Below are 27,349 nucleotides of genomic sequence, written 5' to 3'. Positions count from 1 at the left end.
ATGGTCCACTCTCCTTTCTGTTGATAACCAGTTTTAGGTGCTTCCTCTTGGAAGAACATAATTAGACTTTAGATGTCAGCCTCTCAGCTGCAACAGTGGCGGTGGGTTCTGCTTAGTGGAACTCTATGGTTCTGGTGTCACTAATGACAGTGGCCTTGTGAGTTCAGTAGCACTAATTGTGCAGTTCCAGCCATGTTTGCAACATGTAGACTCCAACCAGATACACCTGAGCTCAGGGAAGAGCACATTTTTCCCCTTTATCCCTTTAAATATCATGATAATAAACTTTAGGCCAACTTTAGCAGCCTAAAATTATCTGTTTTTCTGACCAGGTACTGACTATTTTCCATATGCTTATCATCTTCTTAGAATGATCCATTGTCTTCCAATAACATTTCAGAATGTATTTTTCTAAGGTAAACAATCTCAGACCTTTTTTTTATTTTTTTGGGGGGGTCCAGTCGTGGGGCCTGAACTCTGGGCCTGGGCACTGTCCCTCAGCTCTTCAGCTCAAGGCTAGCACTTTACCACTTGAGCCACAGTGCTACCTCCGGCTTTTTTCTTTTTGCTTATGTGGTGCTGAGGAATTAAACCCAGGGCCTCAGACATACAAGGCAAGCGCTCTACCACTGAGCCACCTTCCCAGCCCCTCAGACCTTTTATACCTAAAAAGCATCTGTGTCCCAGTGATAACAGAGCTGGGTATAAAACCACGGGAGTCTTATTCTTGTGCTTTGAAAGCATGATTGCACTGAATCCAGTGTAGCATCCAGTGTTGCTGCTAAGAAGAGTGATGGCAGGTCATTCCACTGTTTTCCCCCAGGAATCTTTCAAAGAACTTTCTCTTTTCTTCTAAGTTCTTAAATTTGTCTAATATATGTCTATTTGTTTATTTATCTCTTCTGCCTGACACACTAAAAGCCCTTTAAGTCTAATGTCTTTACCTATATTTATAGATTGTTACTGATTCCTAACATAACTCTTCATTACTATTTATTCTTCTCTCTCAATTTGAGACTCACATCCATTTTAGACTTCTATTTCTATACCTCGAATTTATTAACTTTTTTTAAATCAGTTCTTCTCTTATTGTCCCTTGCCTATGGAGTTTTGTCTTCCACTCATCAATGAGTTCATCCAAATTCTACAAACTATTGGTCAGTCCTTCGGTTTAGCCTTTCATTTCATCTATTGACTTTTTTTTAGTATATATTTTTTATTTGCAAAGATACTGTATAGAGGGTTTACAGTTATATGACTAAGGTAATGAGTACATTTCCTATCAAGCATTGTTACCTCCTCCTTTGTTTTCCTCTACCATCCCTTCCCTCCCCATCTCCCCAACTCCTCCCTTCCCCTCCAAGTTGTAAAGTTTATTTTCAAAATAGTGTCTTGTACATCTCATTGTTGCAATGGGTCAACCCATATCCTTATTTCAACATTTTGTTATTTTTCTTCCCCTCCCCAAATTAGAAAAATGTATAAAAAAGATGCAAGGAACCGGAATCAAATACAGTGAAAACACGAGTTATACCATGAGGGAAGAGCATATAAAAGAAACAAAAAAACCCACATAGTACATTATAAATACACTAAAAACAACAGCAACAAAGATAAAACCTCTTGTGTCCCTATCTTGGGGTTCATTCTCTTAGCATCATCTTATATGGTCATATGTACATAGCTTTTGATCTTTTCTGCTTGTCCTAGAAATATACTAGTTTTTGCCAATAAGGGAAACCATGGGACCTATGTTTCTTTGGGCTTATTTCACTTAATATAATTTTTTCCAAGTCTTTCCATTTCCTAACAAATGGGGCAGTGTCATCTTATTACATAGTACCTCCAGCTGGATTTTTTTTGGGGGGTCGTGGGGCCTGAACTCTGGGCCTGGGCACTGTCCCTCAGTTCTTCAGCTCAAAGCTAGTGCTCTACCACTTGAGCCACAGCACCACTTCCAGCTTTTTTCTTTTTGCTTATGTGGTGCTGAGGAATCGAACTCAGGGCCTCAGGCATGCAAGGCAAGTACTCTACCACTGAGCCACCTTCCCAGACCTGGATATTTTTTTTTAATGACTTTTCATTTTCCTTTTTCTTTCTTTCTTCTTTCCTTTCTTTTTTTCTTTCTTTCTTTTTTGTTGCTGTTTTTGATATTTTTCTCTCCTTTCCCTCTTTGAGGATATTTATTTTGTTTATTTTATGCTCTTGTGTTGGCTCCCACAGAGCCAAAAGGATGAGCAACAACTACCTTTTTACTAAGTCTCCTTTTAATGTATCCTGAGTTAATCTTTCATGATGTCCTTTCCCTGCCCAAACATTTTTTTGTTTCTGTTCTCTATTATCCATGGTGTTAAACTAGCAAAGAGTTACAAGTGTATGGCACCTTCTCCTACCTGCCTTTTTTTTCACTTCTCAATATTGTCATCTAGCTAACTGAAAATACAGGACATTTACTTTCCTGTCCAGTCTTGAATCCTCAGTAATCGTAACACTGTGACTTCTTTTACTATTGCAAAGAAATGGCAAGATAACTTTTCTTGGATCTGAAAGCGCCTAAACATGTTAAGCAGTCTCACATGAGAGAGGTTTTAAGGAGAATAGGGATTGGGCTAGACTTGCTTGTTCTCTCCTCTGATCAAGATGTCATGATTTCAAAATGTCTTCATAGTATGCACCTATGGAGCTAATTTAGGAAGTGGACCTGATGATGTCGATATCATTAGTGGCATCATTAATGATATGAGAAAAACATAGTTCCTGAAAGATGATATAATCTAGCTAAGCATTCAGATCTGTCAGCTTAGCTTGTTGGCCTCAGGACCAATGGAGCAATTTTCAGTTACGATCATATTCTCAATCACGAAAAGAAGTCAATTCAGTGAGAAGCAAAAGGCTGCAAGATAAACTCATGCATCACAAACAAAACACATGCGTGCTTCCAAAAGAAATAATCAAATACGTCCAGACAGTTGGATTAGATTTCTTTTGATGTTTCTGCCATTTGTCTCTGGAACCCAAGTCATTTCTATGTCAACTTGCCCAAGTGCTTGGAGAACATAAGAGCTGCCAAGCAGGGTTCTGACTCTTTAAAGGTCTGTTTATGCCTGCATGACTAATAGTGTTTTTGTGTACTGAGGAGGAAATACCAAGCTAACAAGGAAGACCACAAATCCACAAAATTTTAATTTCTAGTTTTGAGAGTTTTCCTCCAATTCATGTTTCTGTAGTATGAATTTTCATGACGACTTTAAAGTTCGCCATGGTATTTATGGTAATTTCATTACAAACCACATCTTCATCTTTTAATTTCTTTCCTATTTATAATTATATGACTGTAATTAAAAGGTATTACAATGACACGCTATCCTAGCTAAAAGTCTGGCCTGGCAGGCTTATAATATTCAAGGGTTTTTCCCCCCTCTGGCTTTATTTTTTTTCTCCATTTTGGAAGGAGGGTGGGGGAAGGAAAGGAGACCATGGAGACTTTGGTCATTATAACCTTCAGTCCTTCCATCAACTTCTCTTTGTTCCTTTAAAAAATTAGAATTTTTCCAAACAGTCCCCCCCACCAAATGAAATGTTTTGATGTAATAGTTTCCATTTCAGCTTCTCACCACATCTGAAGTGACGCTCATTCAGACTCACTACGAACAGGCAAAGGACTCCAAGGGTTGTTGAAACTTGGATCTCATTCCATCTTCCAGCACCGAAGCCAGCAGCCTCTGCCTCCATTACTCAAAGGATTTGAAGGCTGGGAACTAAGGCCAAGGCGCCTGTTAGCTTTCTCTTTCAGCACATAGAAAGTACTTGTGTGTAAAGACTTTCCCACATTTCAACAAGTTATCATTAACAAGTCCAAGAAAGTGATTTGGAGGCTAGGAAAGTGGCAGCTCAGGCTAAGCCTCAGCTGAAAAGGTTGCAGAGAACCAACTATTTAACTATTTAGCATTTTTAACATCTTCAAAGAAACCAAACCGTGGAGTCAAGCAGAGTCCTTGCCCTGAAGGAGTTCGCACACTAGCTGAAAGAAGAATGTCCATGTTGCCGCTAAAGAACAATTGATCTCCAAGCCAACATTGCCTTGATGAGACTCTAAGACACCATAGGCCACCTATATGCAACCAAACACATTGGGCCAACCCAACTCTCTCACTTTGCATAAAAGAATCCTGGAGCAGTCCATTTTTATAATTACTGCTATAAATATGGCCTCCTATTGAGACTAAATTACCAGACTCTCCCCTCTGTCATTAAAGATTCTTCTTGGCAACTTTTGAAATCTTTTCCTACTAGTAGACTTTTACCAGGACACACTTAATCCACTTGAAGGATGACCCTCAGAAGAGTAGGAGTTATGATCTTGATCCCATTCTTTCTAAATGGCCCCAGTCCCTCTCCATACTTGTCCTCTTTGCCCCTCTCCCTGCAGCACTGCCTCTGGAGTAAGAGACAACACCTGGCCTTAGATTCAGACTGAGTTCACAACCAGGTAACTTGAGGGGATGGGTGAGGTTGGAAGACATGAAGCGGGGGAAGGGTGGAAAGTGTGAAATTAATCAAAATGCACTATCCTCATAAACTGGCATATTGAATTGAAACTTCCTTATACAACTACTTAAAATAATAATCTTTAAAAAGTAATTCCATAAAGTAGTGAAATCTGATCATAATGGTTGGTTTTACTCCTGCGACATTGCTTTGCACTCTTAGTTCCATACTGGAATCACCTCGTGTGACAGAATGACATGTGTTCTCCAAAAGTCAGATGTGGAAGCCCTAACCTCCAACTTGAATGTGTTTGGAGGTGGGTCCTTTGAAGAGGTAATTATGATTATAGTGACCATAAGGGTAAGTTACTAATCTTCTTGGACTACTTTCCATGTGAGAAAAGACACCAAGGGTCTCTCTACACAAGTGTGCGCGCACACACACACACACACACACACACACATACCACTAACCCCATGTAAGGACAGAGCAAGGATCAGACTTCTGTGAGACAAAGAAGAAAAATCTCACCAGAAACCAACCCTGTTAGAGCTTTGATCTTGGACTTCCAGCTGGGAGAACAGTGAGAAAAAGGATCCCTATTGTTTTTTATTTTATTTTATTTAAAAAATGCTGTACGGAGGGGTTACAGTTACATGAGTAAGGTAATGAGTACATTTCTTGTTGAGCATTGTTACTCCCTCCTTTGTTGTTCTTCCACTATCCCTTTCCACCCCCACATCCTTCACTCCCCCCACCCAAGTTGTAAAGTTCGTTTCCAACATAGTGTCTTGTGAATATCATTGTTGCTATGGGTCACCCTGTGTCCTTGTTTCAGCATTTTGTTATCCCCTTCCCCTCCCCAAATTAGATAAATGTATATACAAGATGCAGGGTACCAAAATCAAGTACAGTGACAACAGGGGATATACCATTGGAGGAAGAACATACAAAGGAAACAAAAAAAATCACATAGTACATTAAAAATAACAACAAAGAAAAACCTCTTGTGCCCATATCTTGGGGTTTGTTTCACTTAGTATCATCCTATATGGTCATATGTACATAGATTTTGAGCTTTTCTGCTCATCTGATATAATTATCCTAGATATATACTAATTATTGCAAATGAGGGAAACCATGGGACCTATATTTCTTTGGGTCTGGCTTACTTCACTTACTATGATTTTTTTCCAAGTCTTTCCATTTCCTAACAAATCGGGCCATGCCATTCTTTCTGATAGAAGCATAGAATTCTACTCTGTGTGTGTGTGTGTGTGTGTGTGTGTGTGTGTGTGTGTGTGTGTGTGTGTGTGTGTGTGTATACACATGTCACAGTTTCTTGATCCATTCCTCTACTCAGGGGCATCTGGATTGGTTCCATATCTTAGCTATGGTGAATAATGCTGTGATAAACATACTTGTGCTGGTAGCTTTAGTATGTTTATGATCATTTGGGTAAATTCCCAGAAGTGGGATTGCTGGGTCATAGAGGAACTCTATGTGTAGTCTTTTGAGGAACCTCCATACTTCTTTTCCAGAGTGGTTGAACAAGTTTACACTTCAACCAACAGTGCAGTAGCATTCCCTTTTGGCGACATCCCGTCCAGCATCTCTTGTTATTAGAGTTCTTGATTATTGCCATTCTAATTGGGATGAGGTAGAATCTCAATGTTGCTTTGATTTGCATCTCTTTTATGGCCAGAGAAGTTGAGCATTTCCTCATGTGTTTACTGGCCATAGAACTGAAGACCCAGAAATGAACTCACAGACCTATAGCCACCTAATCTTTGATAAGGGAGCTAAAATAGTAGAATGGAAGAAGGACAGCCTCTTCAGTAAATGGGGCTGGCAAAATTGGTTAAACACCTGTTAAAAACTAAAGCTAGATCCATATATATATCACCCTGCACCAGAACCAACTCCAAATGGATTAAAGGCCTCAAAATCAAAGCAAACACCCTGAAAACATTACAGGAAGGAATAGGAGAAACTCTAGGTCTCCTTGGCACAGGCCAAAATTTTCTTAATAAAGACCTGGAAACACAACAAATCAAAGAAAGGTTGGACAAATGGGATTGCATGAAATTGCAGAGCTTCTGCATGGCAAAGGACATAGCTAGCAAGATCAATAGAAAGCCCACGGATTGGAAGAAGATCTTCACTAGCCATACAATGGACAAGGGTCTCATATCTAAAATATACCTGGAATTCAAAAAATTAAATCCTCCAACAACAAATCCTCAAAGAAACAACTGCCCCATTAATAAGGAATTCCTATTGTTTAAACCACACACTGGTAAATCATTGTGGTGGCCTGAATGAACTAATACATCTAGAGGAGTTCTTGAAAACTCAATTCTCCATACAAGTTATATCTCTAGGCCTCCAGGATTTTTAAAACTCACAAGATAATCCCAATATGCAGTAATATCATGACAAAAAGGGTATAGTCATCTTTGAAATAGTAAATACATTTTCTTTAGTTTTTTTTTGTTTTTTTTTTACTAATGTGAGAAAGTGAGCAGAATTGCAAGTTGACAGCTAACTACAAGCTGACAAAGTTATACTGTAGCTTTTAAGCCTGGAATAATAAATAGTACAAGCTCATTCACAGATGTTCTGGATTGCTTGTTTAATGTTGACTTTGTTCCAGATGCTATGCTAGGTGCTGGTGTTTGCATGATGGTTGGAGAGTGCATGCTTGCATGCAATGATCTGTTCTCTACAGAAAAGGAAACTCCACAGTTCTTCCAGGTAGCTGGCAGCTTTGGTGGTCAAGAGAGACATCTGTAAAAGTTGTTCTAAGGGCATCTTTACTCATGTGACTAAAGGTCTTTATTAAGAATGTTCACGGCAAAGCAGTCTACAGTCAGTCTAAATCTTTTGTTCTTTACTGAATCTAGACTCAAAGATCAACTGCCGTTATTACTGTGTTTAGGCAAGGTATTTACTCCTGGGAGAACAGGGCTGTTGTTCATGTGTGAATTCCAAGTTGGTCCAGAAAGAACTTTTCTGTGGTTTGTCTAACAAATAGCCATTCACTTTATAAATTGCCTGTGAAGAGGGATAGAGCAGAATCAATCACTGGCAATCTTCTGTTTGTTTCCCAAACAAGTTTGTGGGATTTTAGGAATTCTACAACCTGATTTAAAAAAAAAAAAGCATTTTTGAGAGAAAATCTTCAGATCCAGATTCTCATTCCATTTATTGTTAAGCCATCACCCACTGTGAAGTAAACATGACTGTATGTGCTCAGAGCATATGTAGACTTAAAACTATTGAGATTTCTGTTATTCCCTCTGTGGGAAAGCAAAGAACATTTTTTCTTCCCATCTTAATCCCTATCACCATCCACCCCTGGAGCTCACTCAGGGAGTGTCTCATACCCAGGAAGCCTATTGAATAGACAGGTCATTACACTTCCTGGGTAGATTCATAGGGGTCAGATGTCCACAGATAGGGTTGAGAATGAGGTTCTACAGTGCCCAGGGTCTTGGCATTCTTTGGTGCTGGGGGGAGGGAAGGGGAGGAGGTTAGAAGGTAATAATAACCACTTTTTTTTTTCACTCCAAAGGAGTTTTTAAGTTTCCAGGCTAACAAATTGTTTACTAGTGTACAATGAAACTTCCTTGTCTAGTCATAGGGTGAGGCTTTAGAAAATTAGAAACAGAACTCAGAGCTCCTCAAATTTCCTAGTAACTCCCAGTAAATTTTGTACTCCTGTCTTCAAACTTTTCTTTGAGGGGTTAGGATTTCACAAACTGACCACTGAAGGCTATGAACAAAATTATATCATGATGCCCATTGTCCAACTAGGAGTGATGAGACCAGAGTTATCAGTAAATATGGGATTATCACCAAAGAATCTCAGAGGAATTGTTAGAATTTTGTATTCAGTAACAGGGACAAAAAGGAAAGGTCTTACACGTATACACACACCAAAACTAGTTGGTCTCCCAAACCTTGTGGAAACAAAGAAACCTGGGGAAAAGTGAATTTTAAAGGCCTAGGATTCTAGTGCTGCCCCCAACTGGTTAACAGGAACTAGGCTACAAAGCAACCAGCAGACTGAAAGATGCCTTCCTATTGGTCAGTTATGCCCAGATTACTATTTCCTGTTAATGGTGGTATCAAATTGACAAAGAGAAAACAACTTTATTTGGAGCTGTCTGTCAAGTCTCATCTTGACCGGCATAGCTGCTCCTCACCCCCCAGGGAGACATCATTTTCCCATGTAGTTACTATTTAGTTTGTGTTTGTGAAGTGTGCGTGGTTATGATTTTTAATGTTTTCTTCTCTTTCCCTGTCCTCTTTAAATTCTCTCTCTTCTAAAACTTGATAAATTTCACTCTCTTTTCTCTTAAAACTGCGTTAGGACTCATTCTGGGCTGTAGGTAAGAGGAAGGTAGAGAGAGAGAAAACACTAACTGATAATATGCAATCCAGACTCCCTTGAGAATAGTGAAGGGGGGGGAGGGGAAGGCTGTTAAACACCTGAGATTGGCTCTTGACTGAGATTCTAGAGCAGGGAGCAGATGAGTTAAACCAAAAGGTGGCCTATCTTCCCAGGGAGTCTTCTGAGAAGGGACAGCATAGAGTAAGATCTGGGGTTGGTTTTCTCCTTGGTGACATCTAGTTTTATCCTTTAAGAAAACCCACCAGTTAAAAAAGAACGGAAGAAGGAAGGAAGGAAGGAAGGAAGGAAGGAAGAAAGAAAGAAAGAAAGAAAGAAAGAAAGAAAGAAAGAAAGAAAGAAAGAAAGAAAGAAAGAAAGAAAGAAAGAAAGAAAGAAAGAAAAAGAAGAAAGAAAGAAAGGCTCAAACTTTTTTTCTTCTTAAACTTTTTTTTTTTTTGGGGTCCAGTCATGGGCCTAAACTCTGGGCCTAGGCGCTATCCCTCAGCTCTTCAGCTCAAGGCTAGCACTCTACCACTTGAGCCACAGCGCCAATTCTGGCTTTTTTCTTTTTGCTTATGTGGTGCTGAGGAATTGAACCCAGGGCCTCATGCATGCAAGGCAAGCACTCTACCACTAAGCCACCTTCCCAGCCCCTCTTCTTAAACTTTTTAAGAATAAGGAAACTTCAATTCCACTTTCTTCTTTTAAAAAACATTTTCTCTCCACCTCTGTTCTCAACATGTTTAAAGCTAATGTAAGAACTAATGTTGTGTACCTAATAGAAAGACAACTAATACATGTGATTTCACCACCTATTGTTAAAAGTGGAAATAATGTGAAAGATCTGAAAAATACATTTACATATACTCCTTATTGCTTATTTTGGGAATAAAAATTCTTTGCAACTAAAAAATGTTAAGGTAATACATTTATATTTACATTTATATCTAATACATTTATATTATACATTACTTTCATTTATATGTTAAGGTAATATATAATGTATAATATTAGTATATATCACATATTATATCATAGTTATAAATGACATTAAAATGGTATATGTTAGTATATTCTATGACATATTATATATACTAATATAATATACACACCTTCTTATTAAAAATAAGAACTTACTAAGAGCTTAATAAGAAATCTCGGTAATGAAAAAGGTTTTGATATGTAGGTTTTATCAATCATCTTTACACCTCAGCACTTAACATATTACCAGATATATGGCTGTCCAATAAACATGTGTTGAATTAAACTGGAAAAATACTTTAATCTTCTCACTTCTCCTAATAAAAAAAATAATTGTCACAAAATGATTTTGTATTTTTCTTCCAAATAGCTCAAGAATTCCTGCCTGGGTACAGTTTCACAGAATTCCCTGATCCATCATTCTTGAGCAGTTAATTGCCTTACAGTGGAATCTAAATCTAAGATACAGAAGTATACTTTGGGATATACAATTTTTTTTCTTTTTCTTAGGAAAATGTGCCCTGGTTTTGTAGAATGAGTTGACTTACTTCATTACATGTGGTTCTGACTCCCATTTTTCATTCTCACTGAAAAGGCAAGGTGTCTTATTCTGTTTCCTTCATATGAACACCATGTCTCATGCTTTGTCTTTGCTGTAATCTCTACCACATGGGCAAGAGTGCATGGAGCATGAAATTAGTATTGTTGCCTCTTCCTAAGATACAGTGACTGCTCAGGATAGATGTCACCCAGACCCCTCTTCTTCCCAGATATTTGATGATACCATGTACTTATACCAGTCTATGCTGAGTATGACCTTGAATTAAAGGGCTTTCAACTATTTTCACACCTTCTTACCTTCTTCAGATGAAATGGAATTGATCAAAATTCAACTTAAGAATCATCCTTAGCAACTGATTTTTATATAAAGTGACTTTTCTCTAATAGGCCCCCCATACACCTGCCATCTATCTGCATCAGATAGTCAAGTTGACCAAGATCTCACATGTAGGACAGGAGTCCAGCTTCAGTTGGACTGCTCTTTCCTTGTGCCACTGGCTTCTCAAAGGTGAATTTCAAGGAGTAGCATAGGCATGACCTGTGAGCTGTTAGAGCTGTGAATTTCTTAGCCCCATCCCAAACCCTTAGGGAGCCAGGCACTTCTGGCGGAGTGGCGGGGAAGAGGGCAGGGAGGACAATCTGTGTTTCATCAAGCCCTCCAGGAGATACCAATGAGGCATGTTCACATCTGAGAATCACTACTCTCTGCCATCCTTTCCTCTTCAATCTGGATCTAGCTTCTGACTTTATGTTTCCCAAAGCACAAAAGAAAGCCCTTGGGCTTGAGTTTGTACCAACCCCTCAGCAAGGCTACCCTTGGTCCCACTCCAGCCCACAGTGTATGTGGAAAAGAAAAGTCAAAATTAATCACAGGATCTAGTTTTAATACTCTTAAGCCCCTTGAGCTCCTCTCCTTGGACTGTACTAAAGCTCCAAGGAGAGAAGCTTTGCTTCTTGCTGTGAAAACTGGTGGGGTCACTTTTCACTAGTCCACTTGATCTTGAGCCACAAGGGATGTTTGTTAAGTTCCACAGCAGATCCTAGGACAACAGACAACCAAGCCAGTGAAGTTTTCCTTCAAGGAAACTTATTAATTTGGTGCTGTGAAATAGTTCCCATGGTAGATATATGATGAGTAAATTTGACAATTTTTTTTTTTGGTCCAGTCGTGGGGCCTGAACTCTGGGCCTGGGCACTGTCCCTCAGCTCTTCAGCTCAAGGCTAGCGCTCTACCACTTGAGCCACAGCGCCACTTCCGGCTTTTTTCTGTTTGCTTATGTGGTGCTGAGGAATCAAACCCAGGGCCTCATGCATGCAAGGCAAGCGCTCTACCACTGAGCCACCTTCCCAGCCCCAAATTTGACAAATTTTGAGTGCTATAGGTAAAGAGGAAAAGCATGGACCAAAATGTTAGCTAATATTTTGCATGGAAATAGACAAGCAGAGTTCTTGGAGTTTTTTGCTAACTTTGTACACTCTTACACTGTTGTAATCTTATTATAGATAATCATTTTGTGTCTGTTTAAGTCTTTCTTTCCTTCTATTTTTTTTATGGGAAGCAATTCTTGCTGTGTTGCTCAGGCTGGCCTCAAACTCCTGGGCTTGATAATCATCTTGCTTCAGCCTTCTGGGTTATCTGGGACTACAAGTATACTCACCACATCACCTAGCTCTAAAGTCTCTATGTTTTAAAGCAACTACGACTACATAGATGCCTCCTCATTGTAGCATAAATCCTAATACAGAATTATGTAAATTAGGAAGGAATCCCCTCTCATTCAATTCCCATTCCACAGATGTTCCCCCAAAAGAAAAAAGCCACTGCTATGAACTTTGTGACTAGTTTTTTGTTCATTTTAAACTTGACTGTCTGGTTGGCTTTGTCCATTTATATAAATGGAACTTTCCTGAATTAGTGGGGGAGGGAGGTACCTGAGGGAAACTCCTCTTTCCTTCTACATGTGTCTACCTAGAAACACCACATTCTGTAGGATTCAGAAGGCAGGTCCTCACCAAACACTGGGTCTGCCAGCACCTTGATCATAGATTGTCCTACTTCTGGAACAGGAAGACATAAACTTCCATTGTTTATAAACCCAGTTTATAATGTCCTATTATAGCACATTGATGGATTTAGACACTGATCAAATGAGCAAGAATCAAAGCAAAGTCAGACATATTTGGAGAATTTCTCCAAGCAACCACTGTATTAGGTGTCTGAAACATTCCAGACTGTTGTGGCCATTAAACTGTGGGCCTGAGGACTTGTGCAAGGGCTGAAGAATCCATTATGCCAAGCCAGGACCTAGACTCTCCTTTTCTAGCATTTTAGTTTCCTGAGTTCTGGGTGAGAATGTGAGGTTGGCATCATCACAATGAATTGGTTACACTCACTAAAGGACAAACACCTTGCATTTGCTCTTTATTGACTACATGAGAGCTGTATTGCTCCCCACAAATGTAGGAACTATTTGAAGAATAAAAGGATCCCTAATGTATATTCCACCTGCTGTTGGCTGGGTCTTTGAAAGCCATTCATTACCTTCCCTGAATAATTCCAGCTGTTGCTCTCCTTTGTGTTGGCTTTTATGGGCTGTAAGGACGGATACATAAGGTGTAGGTCAGGTTTTTAGGGAATGTAGAAAGCTCACCCTCTCTACTTACACATGCTTCTCTTTTCTTTCCTCTTCCTTCCCTCCTGGAATTAATAGGGATCCAGGTTGTGAAAACATCTAATTAAATGCTTGGAGACGATTCTGGTCTGTATGCAGATGTCTACAGAAGTATATATGACTTCATCTGAAATCATATCTGACTTCAATATCTGGGGGTGAGGAGGAGGAGGATGGGCTTATAATATTTAGTTTTCCTGCCTCTTGTCTGAACTCGTAGGCAATTTCCAGAATAAAATCCTTACGTGTTTTTTCCATCAGTTGAAGAAATTTGAATCAATGTTATAGGCAGAGCTTTTCCCTTTGTATAAATGTCTTCCCCCTCCCACCTCACAATGTGTGTGCTATAAGTTTCTGTCATAAATCCCAGCATAAAATTCCCTGTTGCTTAACTTGCTCATAAATGTGGAGCATGTAGTCATGGTATACAATTCCTGACCTGAACATAAATTTCCTGTGGTCCAGCAGTGCCTTAAGGAGGAGCTAATATGTTCACCTGCTTGTTTTCCAGGCAATAAACCCAGAACAGGTGAAACAGGAGGAAATTTAAATAAGATCAAAAGGTAGATTCAAAAACATAGACAGAGCCATCTGGAGGATCTCAATGCTGCCAATCTCAAACATGACGCTGTGTGGAATGTTAAGTGGCATGTCTAGTTTCCCCTCTTTTCAACTCCAACTTGTCTTTTAAAGGAAGTTCATTGTTCTCAGACATTGGCAAGTAAAAAGCGAATTTCTTCTCAGCCCACTGTCACCAGTGTCTTTTATTCTCATCAACCCCCAGCTTTTGCTGGTGTTGCTTCAATATGTAATCAGGCTTCTCTAGCATTTTACCTTGTTGAATTAGCTTATTTGAAAGTTATTTTCTCAATTATTACGGGGATTTTTTTTTTACTTTGGATTAACTCAGTTATTAACTGTTGGAATAATTCAGCAGATGACAACACTGCATTGCTGAAAAGAATTTGCTAGACAAGAAATAATAATTATTGCAGTAGGAGTATAATTATAGCTTTCAATCTAAGTACCAAAGTTCTCAAACCTATCAACAGTATTTAATGCAGTAATTCCACTTGTTGGAATTCATTCCTAGGAAATAATTGCACCAACAAAAGAAGCTCCATGAACAAGGATGTTTATTGTGGTGCTGTGTTAGTATACAAAAAGTGGGAAACAAGCTAAGTGTTCAGAAATAGGAGATTGGTTAATTAAACTTTGAAGTATACATGAGGCAGAATGTTATTTAGACATCAAAATAGTCACCTGTGTCAATAATCACAGGTTCTGACAGGTATGAATATCTGCTACACCTTAAAAAAGTGGAAAAGGCAAACTCCTATACAAGTTGCGTAGTTATAATCCCCCTTTAAAAAAAAAAAGTGTTTGTGAATTTTCTCCTATGACATCCTTTGAACAGACCACCCATATTGAAGTTCAATATATACACATTAGAGATCTGTCATGCTAAAATACCATTACATTTTCCTTTCCAATTATAGTCAAGTAAACTCAACAAGAATTCCCCATGAAGAATTGAGCCTTTAAACTCTCTCATGATGGGCTCATTACACTCATGCTATTTTGGGGTCAACATGACATTCATCTCTCTTCCATTTTAAAATATTTTTCATTGAAAAGAAGCAAGTTTTATTTGTGGAACTTTTTAGGAACCCTGGCATAAATACACATACATCAAGGACAGATATTTCTACATCGTGTCAAGAAATATTTCATTGTAGTGGCTTCTCTTGAATGGAGGCCAAAGCCTGAGTTGGAATTGGGTAAAAAGAAAATGTCTCACAAGTAAGTTTCTCTAAAACAGATTTAGTATGCATTTCTGTGAAGAGCTTTATTCACATTTCTATTCTAATTAAAAACATAATTGGTAACATATATCTTTATGCTGTGAATATTTTGGTAAAGGAAACTCAAAGACTGACAATTACATACATCGCTAGGAAGCCTAATTATTAACTTAAGGCAAAATCAAAAATATCTTTAAACAACAATAAAAGCAATTTTTGATATTAATTCTTGATACTTAATTATCAAACTTTGGACTTACTATAAATGATGCTAGGGGTTGAAATCAAAGACAGTCCTACTCTAGACACTAGTAATACCTCAAGTCAGACCGTCACAGATGACTAGTTGATAATCATGTCAGGAATAGTTGAAGAAACTAGACGTACTTGTCCAAAAAAGCCACGGTCTGGCCATGAGTAGGGTTTGAAGAAAGAGAAGCTCTTCATATTTTTCTTCATGATTCTGAACTTGTGACTCATAAAGGCAAAATGAAAGATGAGCTCCGTGGCACTAGGAGGCAGATATAAGACTGGTGTGTAAAATAAGTTCAAGATCACAAGACTAGATTTGTATGAGGAAGACTCCTCTAGCATTATGGCTCCCCATGGTCAAGTAACACTCCTATCTCTTAAATTGTTAGTAGGTGCTGTGTTCACTTCTACTCTAGTCACACCTGGGTGTTTATGTGTTAAAATAGTCATTTCTATTATGCTTCCTTTCTGTAACTTCTCTCTTTGTATTGCCATTCATTTGGGTATATGTGTTTTGGTTCTAAGAACCATAGATTTTATTTTAGAATAGAAAAGAAGTTGTCAACAAATATATAGTATGAAAAAGGAGCATGGAGAATGGGGAACCGATGCTCTAGCAGAAATCTACCTTTCAATGGATTTGTGGGATTTGTTCAGTATTCTTCAAAATCTTGAATTAATTGCTGATATTTAAATACTGGGCAATCCATACACATCCAGTAAGCAAGGCCTCATTACTGCTTCATGAGCACTTGCTTTAGAGAGGTTAACACCAACTTCCTTTGGAAAGGAGGTCCAGCTCCCTGGTAACCACTCTATCCTCAGTCTTGCTTCATCAACTTATGTCACATACTGGGGCTTTGAGGAGTTGGAGTGTAGTCCCTCCACTCTGCTCAAGCTCATGATAAATCAACATCCACCACTGGCACTCCTCTCTGGAAGAGACCAGATGTGGGTGAGGCAGGGGCTGATCCACAGTGCTGGGAAGACTGAGTCATCTGCTTAGGAAACACTTCTAAGCTTTTCAGGGCTGTGGCTGTTTGGGGGAACCTCATAAAGTATACTCACACTCTCCCCAGAAAAACTCACAGCCACATACAATGTTGCTTCTAGTTCCAATGGTTATAGACTCCTGGATGTTACCATGCAACTAAAACGTAAGATACCCATTCTACTACACAATCAAGCCTACCTAGACAAACCACACACCCCAACACAGCTCTAATTTAGGAGATGTTTCCCACATGTACCCACACAATTTTTGATGGGTTCCCAATAAGGTATAATTAATTCAATGTACTACACTTGTGAACAGAAAAATAACTAGTGAACTCTGGTTATATGATTGGTCCTTTCAATAAAGCAAGCAAGTAACATCTCTTATCTGCTATTCTTGAAAATTGTTTGCTTCCCTGGGGAACTCTGATCTGACCATAACCAATAAATAAAATCCATTATAAGACCAGATGCCAGAAGGGATTCTCTAGACCTATAATTAAATAACGTAGACATATATCAGCTATGCTAAACAGGCAAGTTTAAGAAATGAAATATGGGAAGTGGAATTGTGGCTCAAGTGGTACAGTGCCAGCCTTGAGCAAAAAAGCCCAGGGACAGTGTCCAAGCCCCAAGCCTTAGAACCAACACACATACACACACAAAAATTAGTTCAAAATAGCAAAATGAAGCTCACAGAGTAAAGTTGTAGCTCAAGTGGTAGAGGACCAGCCTTGAGTGGAAAAAGCCAAGCAAGAGCAAGAGACGCTGAGTTTAAATCCCAGTACTGGCACCAAAAATTAAAAACCATGTCCTAAAAAAAGAAAGAAAGAAAGAAATGAAATGAAACTATTTTCTAGAGAGCAAACACTTCAAAGCAAGCATATTAATAATATTTTGTGTTTATGTTTCTCTCGCAAATGATCCCCCAATCCCCTCTCCTGCCTTGCTGAGCTCTCAGACTTCTTCAGAGCCCATATATAAAAAAATTCATAAAACTAGGCAGGTACCAGTGGCTCATGCCTGTAATCCTAGCTACTCAGGAGTCTGAGATCGAGGATCATGTTTCAAAGCCAACCAAGGCAGGAAAGTCCATAAGACTCTTATCTCCAATAAAGTACTCAGAAAAATCCAGAAGTGGTGCTGTGGCTCAAATGGTAGAGCACAAGCCTTGAGTACAAAGAGGCTCAGGAACAGTGCCCAAGCCCTGAGTTCAAGCCCTAGGACCAGCAAAAAAAAAATTATATATATATATATATATATATATATATATAATAAAAGTATGTATGTATGTATGTATATATATATACTTACTTTCTCTCAGCAAATGGAGAGGGTTAAAAATACAACATCCAAAACAAAAAAAGAATTACCAACAAACCTTTAATTTGGCACATGTCCTTCCTGTGATTTAAACCCATCAAACCACAGTGGTCCCTGGATAAAATTAGGATCAGACAAAACAAAAACAAAATACACAAGATGAGACTAGGAACAGTCTTCAGAGATGATCAAAATAATATAACAAGAAAATAAATAAACTATGCTTCAAAATCAGACCAAGAGCAATATATTAATGCAAATACAGGGAGAAGATGACTATAAAACTTGATTAATATTTTTCTTAAAACAAGGCAGTGTTTTCACAAAGCACCTTTCATCAAGAAATCTTATGACTTCAGAAAGCACTGGATAGAGAAATATTCCCCTGATCCAATAAAACTTAGTTGTACCATTTAAACTAACTGCCAAGAAATGGGACCTTCTGGGACAGAACTTTGGCTCAAACTACCATGTTGTTATATCACTGTTTAGAAATGGAAAACTCAATTATGTGACTGAATGTCCTGCCTGTTTTTGAATTATTAAAGACTTTGAAATAATAGATGAAAATTCTCCTCTTATGTGCACTCTCACTTAAAAGGATGCTTTCTCCAGTTAGCACTCAAATACACATCCTTTAGACACATTTTTTTCTGGCCAGAAATTCCAGAATTATAGCAGGACACACAATTACAGCTTTGACTTTAAGTCTAGCACAATAGTGAATTTTATACAGTGATAAGAGTTCCCAGAAATGAGACTCAGAAAGACTGCATTGTGGTTGCTTTTGTTGACTTAAGTTGCCTAAGTGTTGCATTTTTTTCAAAAGCCAAATCCTCTTTTCACCTGGAAATACACTACAAGGTGAAGCAATGGGCTGATGAAATAAAATCATATCTTCACCTCTTAACTCGTACTTACCGGAGTGTGATCTAAAGGAACGCAGTAAAACAAGAGCCCTGGACTTGAGCAAATTAAGTGGAAAGAAATTCAAGGAAGCTGGGAAGTATCAAGACCAGCCAAATAAAATAAACTATCTCTGTCCACCAATGAAAGACACTTTGAAAGACCTAATAAACATGAGTTTTATTTCCCTTCTGACATTAAAAAACTAAAAACTCCTTTTTGCCTTGCAGGTTTCTTTCGAACAGAGTTATGAATGTAAGCAAGTTCAGGCCCCATCTGAGTCTACTGCCTCCAGTTTTGAGTGCATCTATATCAGAAGCACCACATAAATGTCTGCAGGAAATCTTCCCATCCAGGCGCAACCAGAAGATGCCTACCATCTCCTCCCTACTCGATCCTGTGCATCCCTGCCCCTTGGTTAGGAAACACAGGCAACACAGGTAGACTCAAAAAGTAAGAGGAGGTAGAAAAGGAAGCCTTAGGAAATCCAACCACACCTTCTTTTCTTAATACCCTTAATATCCACTTCAAGTTTTCTATCCTAAGTAGGCTTTACACAAAAACAGAAAAGAGTAGCTTATGTTCAGGTGAAACTCCCTATACCTTCTGATATTCAAGTCCCAGAACTCAGCTACTCTCAGCTTTGGTCTTGACTGCCTTCTCCCCAGCCCTGAGAACTCAGAAGGAGGCCCAGGAGTAAGAAATGAAATTTCTCTACCTCCTGAGGTGGGGTCCTGTGGGACTTAAAGAGGGAGAAAGACATAGGAAATAGGTCAGTAATTCATCTCACATATGACATAATTTTTTTATGTCCCTAGAGATGCTGAACATATTTTCTAAATGTAACATCCCACTCATTTTTTAACATCCTCAACTTCTATTTTGGTCGGTTCTCATTTGGCACTCTTTTGTTAAAGAAGTCTCTGCACCAAGTCTGCCAATAGAATTAATTTATTGGGATCACAATTCATTCTAAGTCAAGGAATGGGAACATCAGAAATCTAATATATGGCTTCCTCCTCCCCTTGTTAGCCCTAGGCTTGTTAAAAGCTGTGTTTCTACAGTACCAGACACTGCTTTGGATTTTTTTCTTTTAGAAGTTATTCAAACTAAACAATCTGAGGGTCAATGAAACTTCTTAGGAGAACAAGAAAAAGACACAGAATCCTAGTGGTGCCGGAAAGACTCAGGGGCATATAAACCTTGAGGTCAGTACTGCCTAAAAGCTAAAAGAAATCATAATAAGACTTAGTTTCTTTTCATCTTCAAAGTCCTTCATAAGCTCTAAATCATTCATCCTACCACACTACTGTAATCATGCGATTTGGCAGAAGCAGGAGACCTTTCATCTGTGGATCACAAAGCGCTCTATAAATGCCAATTAATCCTTACAACTGCTCTGGGAGGTGATGGAATATCAACTAACCTACTTTGCGTATAGAGAGGTTAGGTGATTTGGTTCAACTCACACAGCAAATTGGCAGCAAAAGAAAATGGGAAACTTGGTCTGGAAGTTCTGTGTCCAGGCTGAAAAATCTAGATCTGTACTTAAAACACCCACATGGTGGCTAGCTCATCGGAGGTGCTTAAGTAACAATTTGTCCACGGATGAATAAATGAGATGTCTTATGTTTCTAATTACCTGCTGAATGCATCTGAGTCCTGCCAATGTTCTCAGTTCAGGTTCAAACTTACTGTCCAAACTGGCTCCAATTCTTAGACTTTCATTCATTTGTTCTCCACCCAGAACCCACAGGAGAACAGAGGCCTTTTTTTAAGCCCTGTAAACATACTGGTGAGTAACATGGGCAACAGCCTTCTCTTGTAAACAGAGAAAACAAAGTACATAATAATTGAGATCAGAAATAATGGCAGAGAATCAGAAGGTAACATAATATGACAGAAGAAAAAGGCCTGTTACTAGAAACCAAAGGGTCATCCAGTTGCCACTAGCAGATACAAAAGAGCAACATGCCAGAGCCTCAGGCACTAACAACTGTTTAATATTCCAGCAACTTAAAAACACAAAATTTTTATTTGTTTCTACCCCTTCATACAATACACAGCAAAATCCTTTGGTCCAAAAAGGCCTAATATTTGTCTCAGAGATCATGAGAAAGAGGCAAGGTGGCAGATAGTGGTGTAAGGAGTCCACAAGCGGAGCGCTGGCTTCTGTGCATGGGCTGATCTGCAGATGCAGCCTGCAACTGCGCACTGCCCCAAGGCACAGCATGGACATGGGTCCCAATGAAGACCGCTCACCTCCTTTGTTCATTCATTGGTGTATCCACTCATTATAGACTTACTGAGTCTCTGTTCTGTATCAGGCTCTAAGATAATTTCTTCCCATAGTACCAAACCAACAATGACCCATCACTCTACTCTTTTTCTTTTCTTTTTTTTTCCCTTTTCTTTCTTTTTTTATTCTTTGTAAAGATGATGTACAGAGAAGTTACAGTTACATCAGTAAGGTAACGAGTCTATTTCTTGGTGAGTATTGTTACCCCTCCTTTGTTGTTCTCCCACTATCCCTTCCCCTCCGACCTCCCTCACTCCCTCCCCCCCAAGTTATAAGGTTCATTTCCCACAGTATCTTGTGAGTATCATTGTTGCAATGGGTCATCCTATGTCCTTGTTTCAGCATTTTGTTATCCCCTTCCCCTCCCCAAACTAGATAAATGTATATACAAGATGCAAGTTACCAAAATCAAATACAGTGACAACAGGGATCTACCATAGGAGGAAGAACATACAAAAGAAACAAAGAAAAAATCACATAGTACATTACAAATAACAACAACAAAGAAAAACCTCTTGTGTCCATACCTTAGGGTTCATTTCCTTTAGTGTCATCTTATGTGGTCATATGTACATAGCTTTTGAGCTTTTCTGCTCATCTCATAAGATTATCCTAGACGTATACTAATTATTGCCAGTGAGGGAAACCGTGGGACCTGTGTTTCTTTGGGCCTGGCTTACTTCACTTAATATAATTTTTTCCAAGTCTTTCCATTTCCTAACAAATGGGGTGGTGTCATTCTTTCTGACAGAGGCATAGAATTCCATTGTGAATATATACCACATTTTCTTGACCCATTCATCTACTGAGGGGCATCTGAGTTGGCTCCATATCTTAGCTATGGTGAATAATGCTGCGATAAACATAGCTATGACCCAGCAATGCTACTTCTGGGAAGTTACCCCAATGATCCTTTTCTTTTAATACAACTTGTTTTTCTGCTTGTGAAGTGATTTTTGGACCAGTATTAATTAAAAGGGAGAGAAATATTTGTGGGGTTTTTTTTTCTTTTTGGTCTTGGGTTTGTTGTTTGCTTTTTTGTTTTTGTTTTTGAAGGGTGGCTGTTTTTGTTTTCTTTTGAAACCAAGCATCACTATGTGGTTCAGATTGCCCTGGAACTTACTGTGTAGTCCAGCCAGCCTCAGACTCACAATCCTCCTAACTCAGCCTCCTTAATGCTGGGATTGTAAGTGTATACCACCACATCTGGCTTTTAGAGTGAACAACTGTTATTATTTATATCTTTCATTGTTATTTTAAAGGAAGTTTTAGGATTATAGAAAAATATTCAGAAAGTATGTACTTCCTTGTCTTCTACAGCTCTCCATCCTTGGTCAGTCCTAGAAATGTGTTTTTGCTTCCAGAAAGAAGCTAAAAAGATTTGCCAGGCATCAGTGGCTCATGCCTGTAATCCTAGCTACTCAGGAGGCTGAGATCTAAGGATCACAGTTCAGAACCAGCCTGGGCAGGAAAGTCTGTAATACTCTTATCTCCAATTAACCACCAGAAAGCCGGAAGTGGCTCTTTGGCTCAAGTGCTAGATAACTAGCTTTGAGCTGAAGAGCTGAGGGACAGTGCCCAGGCCCAGAGTTCAAACTCCACAACTGACAAAAACAAAAACAAAACAGAAAAAAAGCTAAAAAGACTACTGAGTATGTTAATCTTATAGCTTAGGGGTTTACAAACTTCACCAAAATGCTTAATAGAAGATACAGAAATTCTAGCCAGCTGTGCCCATGTAAATTCCATGCATGCTTTCTAAAGGTGTCATTACCATAGGAGCAATCTCCTGTAATCTCTCCTGGGCTCATTTCTCTCCTATCCTGAGTTGAATTCAGTGGAGTTGAAGAAGTGGAGAAGTTAGCCCTTCTGGCAATGACACCAACAATATCTAGAGATTCACATTGCTAGTAGACAAGAGTATGAAAATGTGTTTTCTCAAGGCCCATGAGATGATTTCAAGGGGAGGGTCAGTTCTGTAAAGATGAATTCTTTAGTCGTGTGCTCTCTCTTCTTACTGCTTCTCCAGTAAGAGCACTAGCCTTGAGCAAAATTGCTCAGGAACAATGCATAGGCTCTGAGTTCAAACCCCAGGACTGAGGGAAAGAAAGGAAGGAAGGAAGGAAGGAAGGAACTGCTGGACATGTTCTTCCTTGAAGCACATGCATTTAATCCCATCTCCTAAGGAATTTGTTGATGAAGAAAATGACCCTTCAGTGAAAGGGTCATCCCTACATCAAAGAGTCAGGATGGGCTGGAAAGTAAAAGTCCTGGCTCTTCTTACATTCAATTATACACACCTGGTGTAGGTGATTTTCTTTTGACCTCACAATTATCCCTATTTTCCCAATGAGAAAACTCAGACTCAATTAGGTTAATCCATTGGTCTCCCTCCAAAACTTGCTGCTGCCCTCTGGCCATGTTTCAGTCAGCGAGGAGTCTGCTCTTCTCTGTGTTCTCTCCAAGAGTGGAGGAGCGTTAGGACTCCCCAGAAGAGCAGGACCAGAAGCTGAGCCAAGTGCATCTCCTGCGGTTTCTGCTCCAGGAGTTGGAGGAGATGTGACTAACCTCAAGGAATCAAGGTTCACATTATTGTACACCAGGCTGGGCACGCACAGCAGAAACTTTACTACTAGTTATCCCCAAATCACAAAGCCTGAGCTTCAATACATGCATACATACATAATACAGACAGACAGACAGACAGACATAACATACATGCATACATGCATACATACATACAATACATTGTATGTTTCATACAATCAGTTCCATTCTTCTATATGAGTTTCCAATGGGACACTGTGTCTCATTCCCTCTCCCCTCAAAAAACATCTACCACTTCCATACCCATGTAACTAGTCCTTGTTGATTCTGTGTGCATCTTACAGAAGTTATCCTCTTTAAGTCTTTGCTTCATGGTGGCAATTAGGGAGATATCATCATGGCCATAGCCTTCTAAGTCCAGAGTACCACTGTTAACAATAAACTCTTGCATTGGGACTGGAAAGGTGGCTCAGATGTAGAGCGCTTGCCTTGCATGCATGAGGCCCTGGGTTCAATTCCTCAGCACCACACAAGCAAAAAAGAAAAAAGCCAGAAGTGGCGCTGTGGCTCAAGTGGTAAAGCGCTGGACTTGAGCTGAAGAGCTGAGGGACAGCGCCCAGGCCCAGAGTTCAGGCCCCACGACCAGACTCAAAAAAAACAAAAAACCTCTTGCACAACAAGAGTTGTTTTTTTAACCAGGTATTGGAAATCTACTCAGTTGGCCCGTATGGTGGGCTATGTTAGAGAAGGGGTGTGGGTATTTAGAGCAGACAAGTCCATGCCTGCAAGGAGTCAGGGTGAGGTTTCACATGAATGCTTCTCTACCCACATGCCTATGATGACATGTGGCTCAAAGATCATAGCTCAGTGGCCTTTGAGCCCAGCTTAGTCTGACATACATCTCATCATTACCTGATACTGCCTCCTATTTCTAGTACATTCACTTTCTTTCAGGTTTTTCTCTTACTTCCCAACATATGTCTTCACAAATCCCCACTACCTCTACCTCTGCAGTATTTATTATAGCTCTGTTCTCTCAAATTTAAGAAATATATGGGGAAAAAGGCAGGGATCATACCCCAGTTTGAAGGAAAGCTTAAAGCTATTACTTTCTGTGATCACATAGTATTAATATGTTCATCATATTAAATAGCTCATTAAAGGTAGTCATAAATGATCCTAAGTTGGTTTAAAATTAGGGGGATTCCATGGTATAACCCCTATTTTCACTGTATTTGATTCCGATGCCCTGCATCTTGTATATACATTTTTCTAACTTGGGGAGGGGAAGGGAAATAACAAAATGCTGAAATAAGGATACAGGATGACCTATTGTAACAATGAGATGTACAAGACACTATGTTGAAAATGAACTTTATAACTTGGGGGAGGGGAGGGAGGAGTTGGGAAGGTGGGGAGGAAAGGGTTGGTAGGGGAAAAACAAAGGAGGTAACCATGCTCGATAGGAAATGTACTCATTACCTTACTCATGCAACTATAACCTCTCTGTACAGTATTTTTACAATAAAAATATATTTAAAAAATAAAATACAAAAAAATTAGGGGGATTTTTCTTGAGATTTTTTCCATGCTGAGGATGGAACCCAAGACTTTGAGCATGCTTATCAAGTGATCTACTACTAAGCAACATTATAAACCTTAACATTAACCTTTTTAAAGTATATTCAATATTTTATATTCTACAATATAATTAATAAAACATCAAAAACTTTAAATCAAATCTTAAAGCTTCTCACTGAATTCATAGATCCCTTTAAAAAATTCATAGATTCCTTAAAAATATCTGTACAGCTGGATGCTGGTGGCTCACACCTGCAATCCTTGCTACTCAGGAGGCTGAGATCTGAGGGTCACGGTTCAAAGCCAGCACAGGCAGGAAATTCTGCGAGACTCTTATCTCCAATAAATCACCAGAAAACCGGAAGTGGCACTGTGGCTCAAGTGGTAGAGTGCTTGCCTGCCTTGAGTTGAAGAACTGAAGGACAACACCCAGGCCCAGAGTCAAGCCCCACAACCAACACACACACACACACACACACAGACATACACACACACGCACACACACAGACACACACACACACACATACACACACACACACACATACACACACACACAGACATACACACACACACAGACACACACAGACACACACATACACACACACAGACATACACACACACAGAGACATACACACACACACACACATACACATACACACACGCGCACACACACACAGACATACACACACGCACACACACACACAGAGACATACACACACAGACACACACAGACATACACACACGCACACACACACACAGACACACACACACATACACACACAGACATACACACACACAGACACACACATACACACACACATACACACACACAGACATACACACACACAGACACACACACATACACACACACAGACATACACACACAGAGAGACATACACACACACACACACATACACACAGACATACACACACGCACACACACACAGACATACACACATGCACACACACACAGACATACACACACACACACACACAGACATACACACACACACACACACAGTCTGCACAGCAGACATAGGTGCCTCACACTATTAACATCAGAATTCAAAGCCAGCCCAGACAGGAAAGCCCACGCCACTCTGATCTCCAGTGACTATCCCAAAAAGCCAGAAATGGAGCTGTGACTCAGGTGGTAGAACACTAGTCTTGAGCAAAATTAAGAAAGAAAAAAAAAAGCTCAGGGAAAATACCCAGCTCTGAGTTCAAGCCCCAGGACCAGCATATGCACAAAAAAAATGTATATCTGTAGAGGTGAAAATGGTTTTGTGTCTTTCACAGATAGGCATAGGAAGCACTAAGTATCTTTGAGATAGACGTTACTCTTTATTGAATGTGTGTGTGTGTGTGTGTGTGTGTGTGTATCTGCAGATCAAGCACACACACACACACACACATACAGGAAGAGGAATGACTATTACAGTTAAGATTTATTATGTGCTTTGTATATGGCTTGTTAAGCACATATTTTATTAACCCTCTAGCAGCCCTATAAGCTAGGTTCTGTTTTATCTGTGCTTTTATTAATGAAGAAATTGAGCCTTACAGAAATTAATTTGATCAGGCTCACTATAGTCAGAAGCTGAGAAGGCCCAAATCCATGCTCCTGAGTACTCCTATGAGATGTGTGCACTTCTCATATCCAGACTTCATGAGAGACGTCCAAGCAGTTGGCCTTGCATCACCCCACTTCCTTGTTACCATGACTAGTCACCCAGCACACACACAAAGAGAGGCCTGCTTGCGCATTCCTCACAGTGCTAAACCAGCATCAGGCCCATGATAATGCCTAAACTCTGCTTCCTGATTCTGAAGGAGTAAAGGCTTTAAGTAATACATACACGTGTGTTATTATTTGTTCCAATTATCCATGTTGTTCTGTTCTCCATTTAATGGATAATTGAATACCGGCTGGAGCCAATCCAAGCAAATTAAATTTCTATTATTGAAAGTAGAATAAGGAGATGAAAATCAGGACCATATTCCCAAATAGGCTCTCAAATGTCTTCCCTGTCTCTCCTGGGACCTACTACTTGGAATGAATTGTGGGGAGAAAAACCCCAAGGCTCCCATATTTCATTATGGGGGTAAACCTGGGAATCCTTCCTTGGGGAAGGTGCATCTGTACCTGACCACTTGGTTTTTTTTCTCTGTCTTCTTTGTGATTTCAACAGGCACTGAAGGGCACCGGGGATACCTCCATTGTCTACCTTAACAATAGCTCTGTTACCCCACCTTTGTTGGTATGACCACCTGGAAGAGACCTGATTGAAAAAGCATATGTGGCAACCTGATTAAACTTGCTAACTTAAAGAGGTATTAAAGTCAGGAAATGAAAAAGAGATGAGCCATATTACTTTACTTTTGGGGTCCTAGATAGTATATTTATATGGTCACCCATGAGGTAAAAACATGGAAGGGCTCCAAAGTTTGGCATGATCTATCCTGTGAGCCTATTTTCTTCTTTTCCAGTCTGTAATCCTTGGGCTGGGGGGGTAGGGGGGAAAGGGGTGGAGGAAGG

This window comes from Dipodomys ordii, unplaced genomic scaffold (genome assembly GCF_000151885.1).
Source record: "Dipodomys ordii isolate 6190 unplaced genomic scaffold, Dord_2.0 Scaffold3, whole genome shotgun sequence".
Taxonomy (NCBI): Eukaryota; Metazoa; Chordata; class Mammalia; order Rodentia; family Heteromyidae; genus Dipodomys; species Dipodomys ordii.
The sequence above is the reverse complement of the archived record's forward strand: the minus strand, read 5'-3'. Positions refer to the sequence as shown.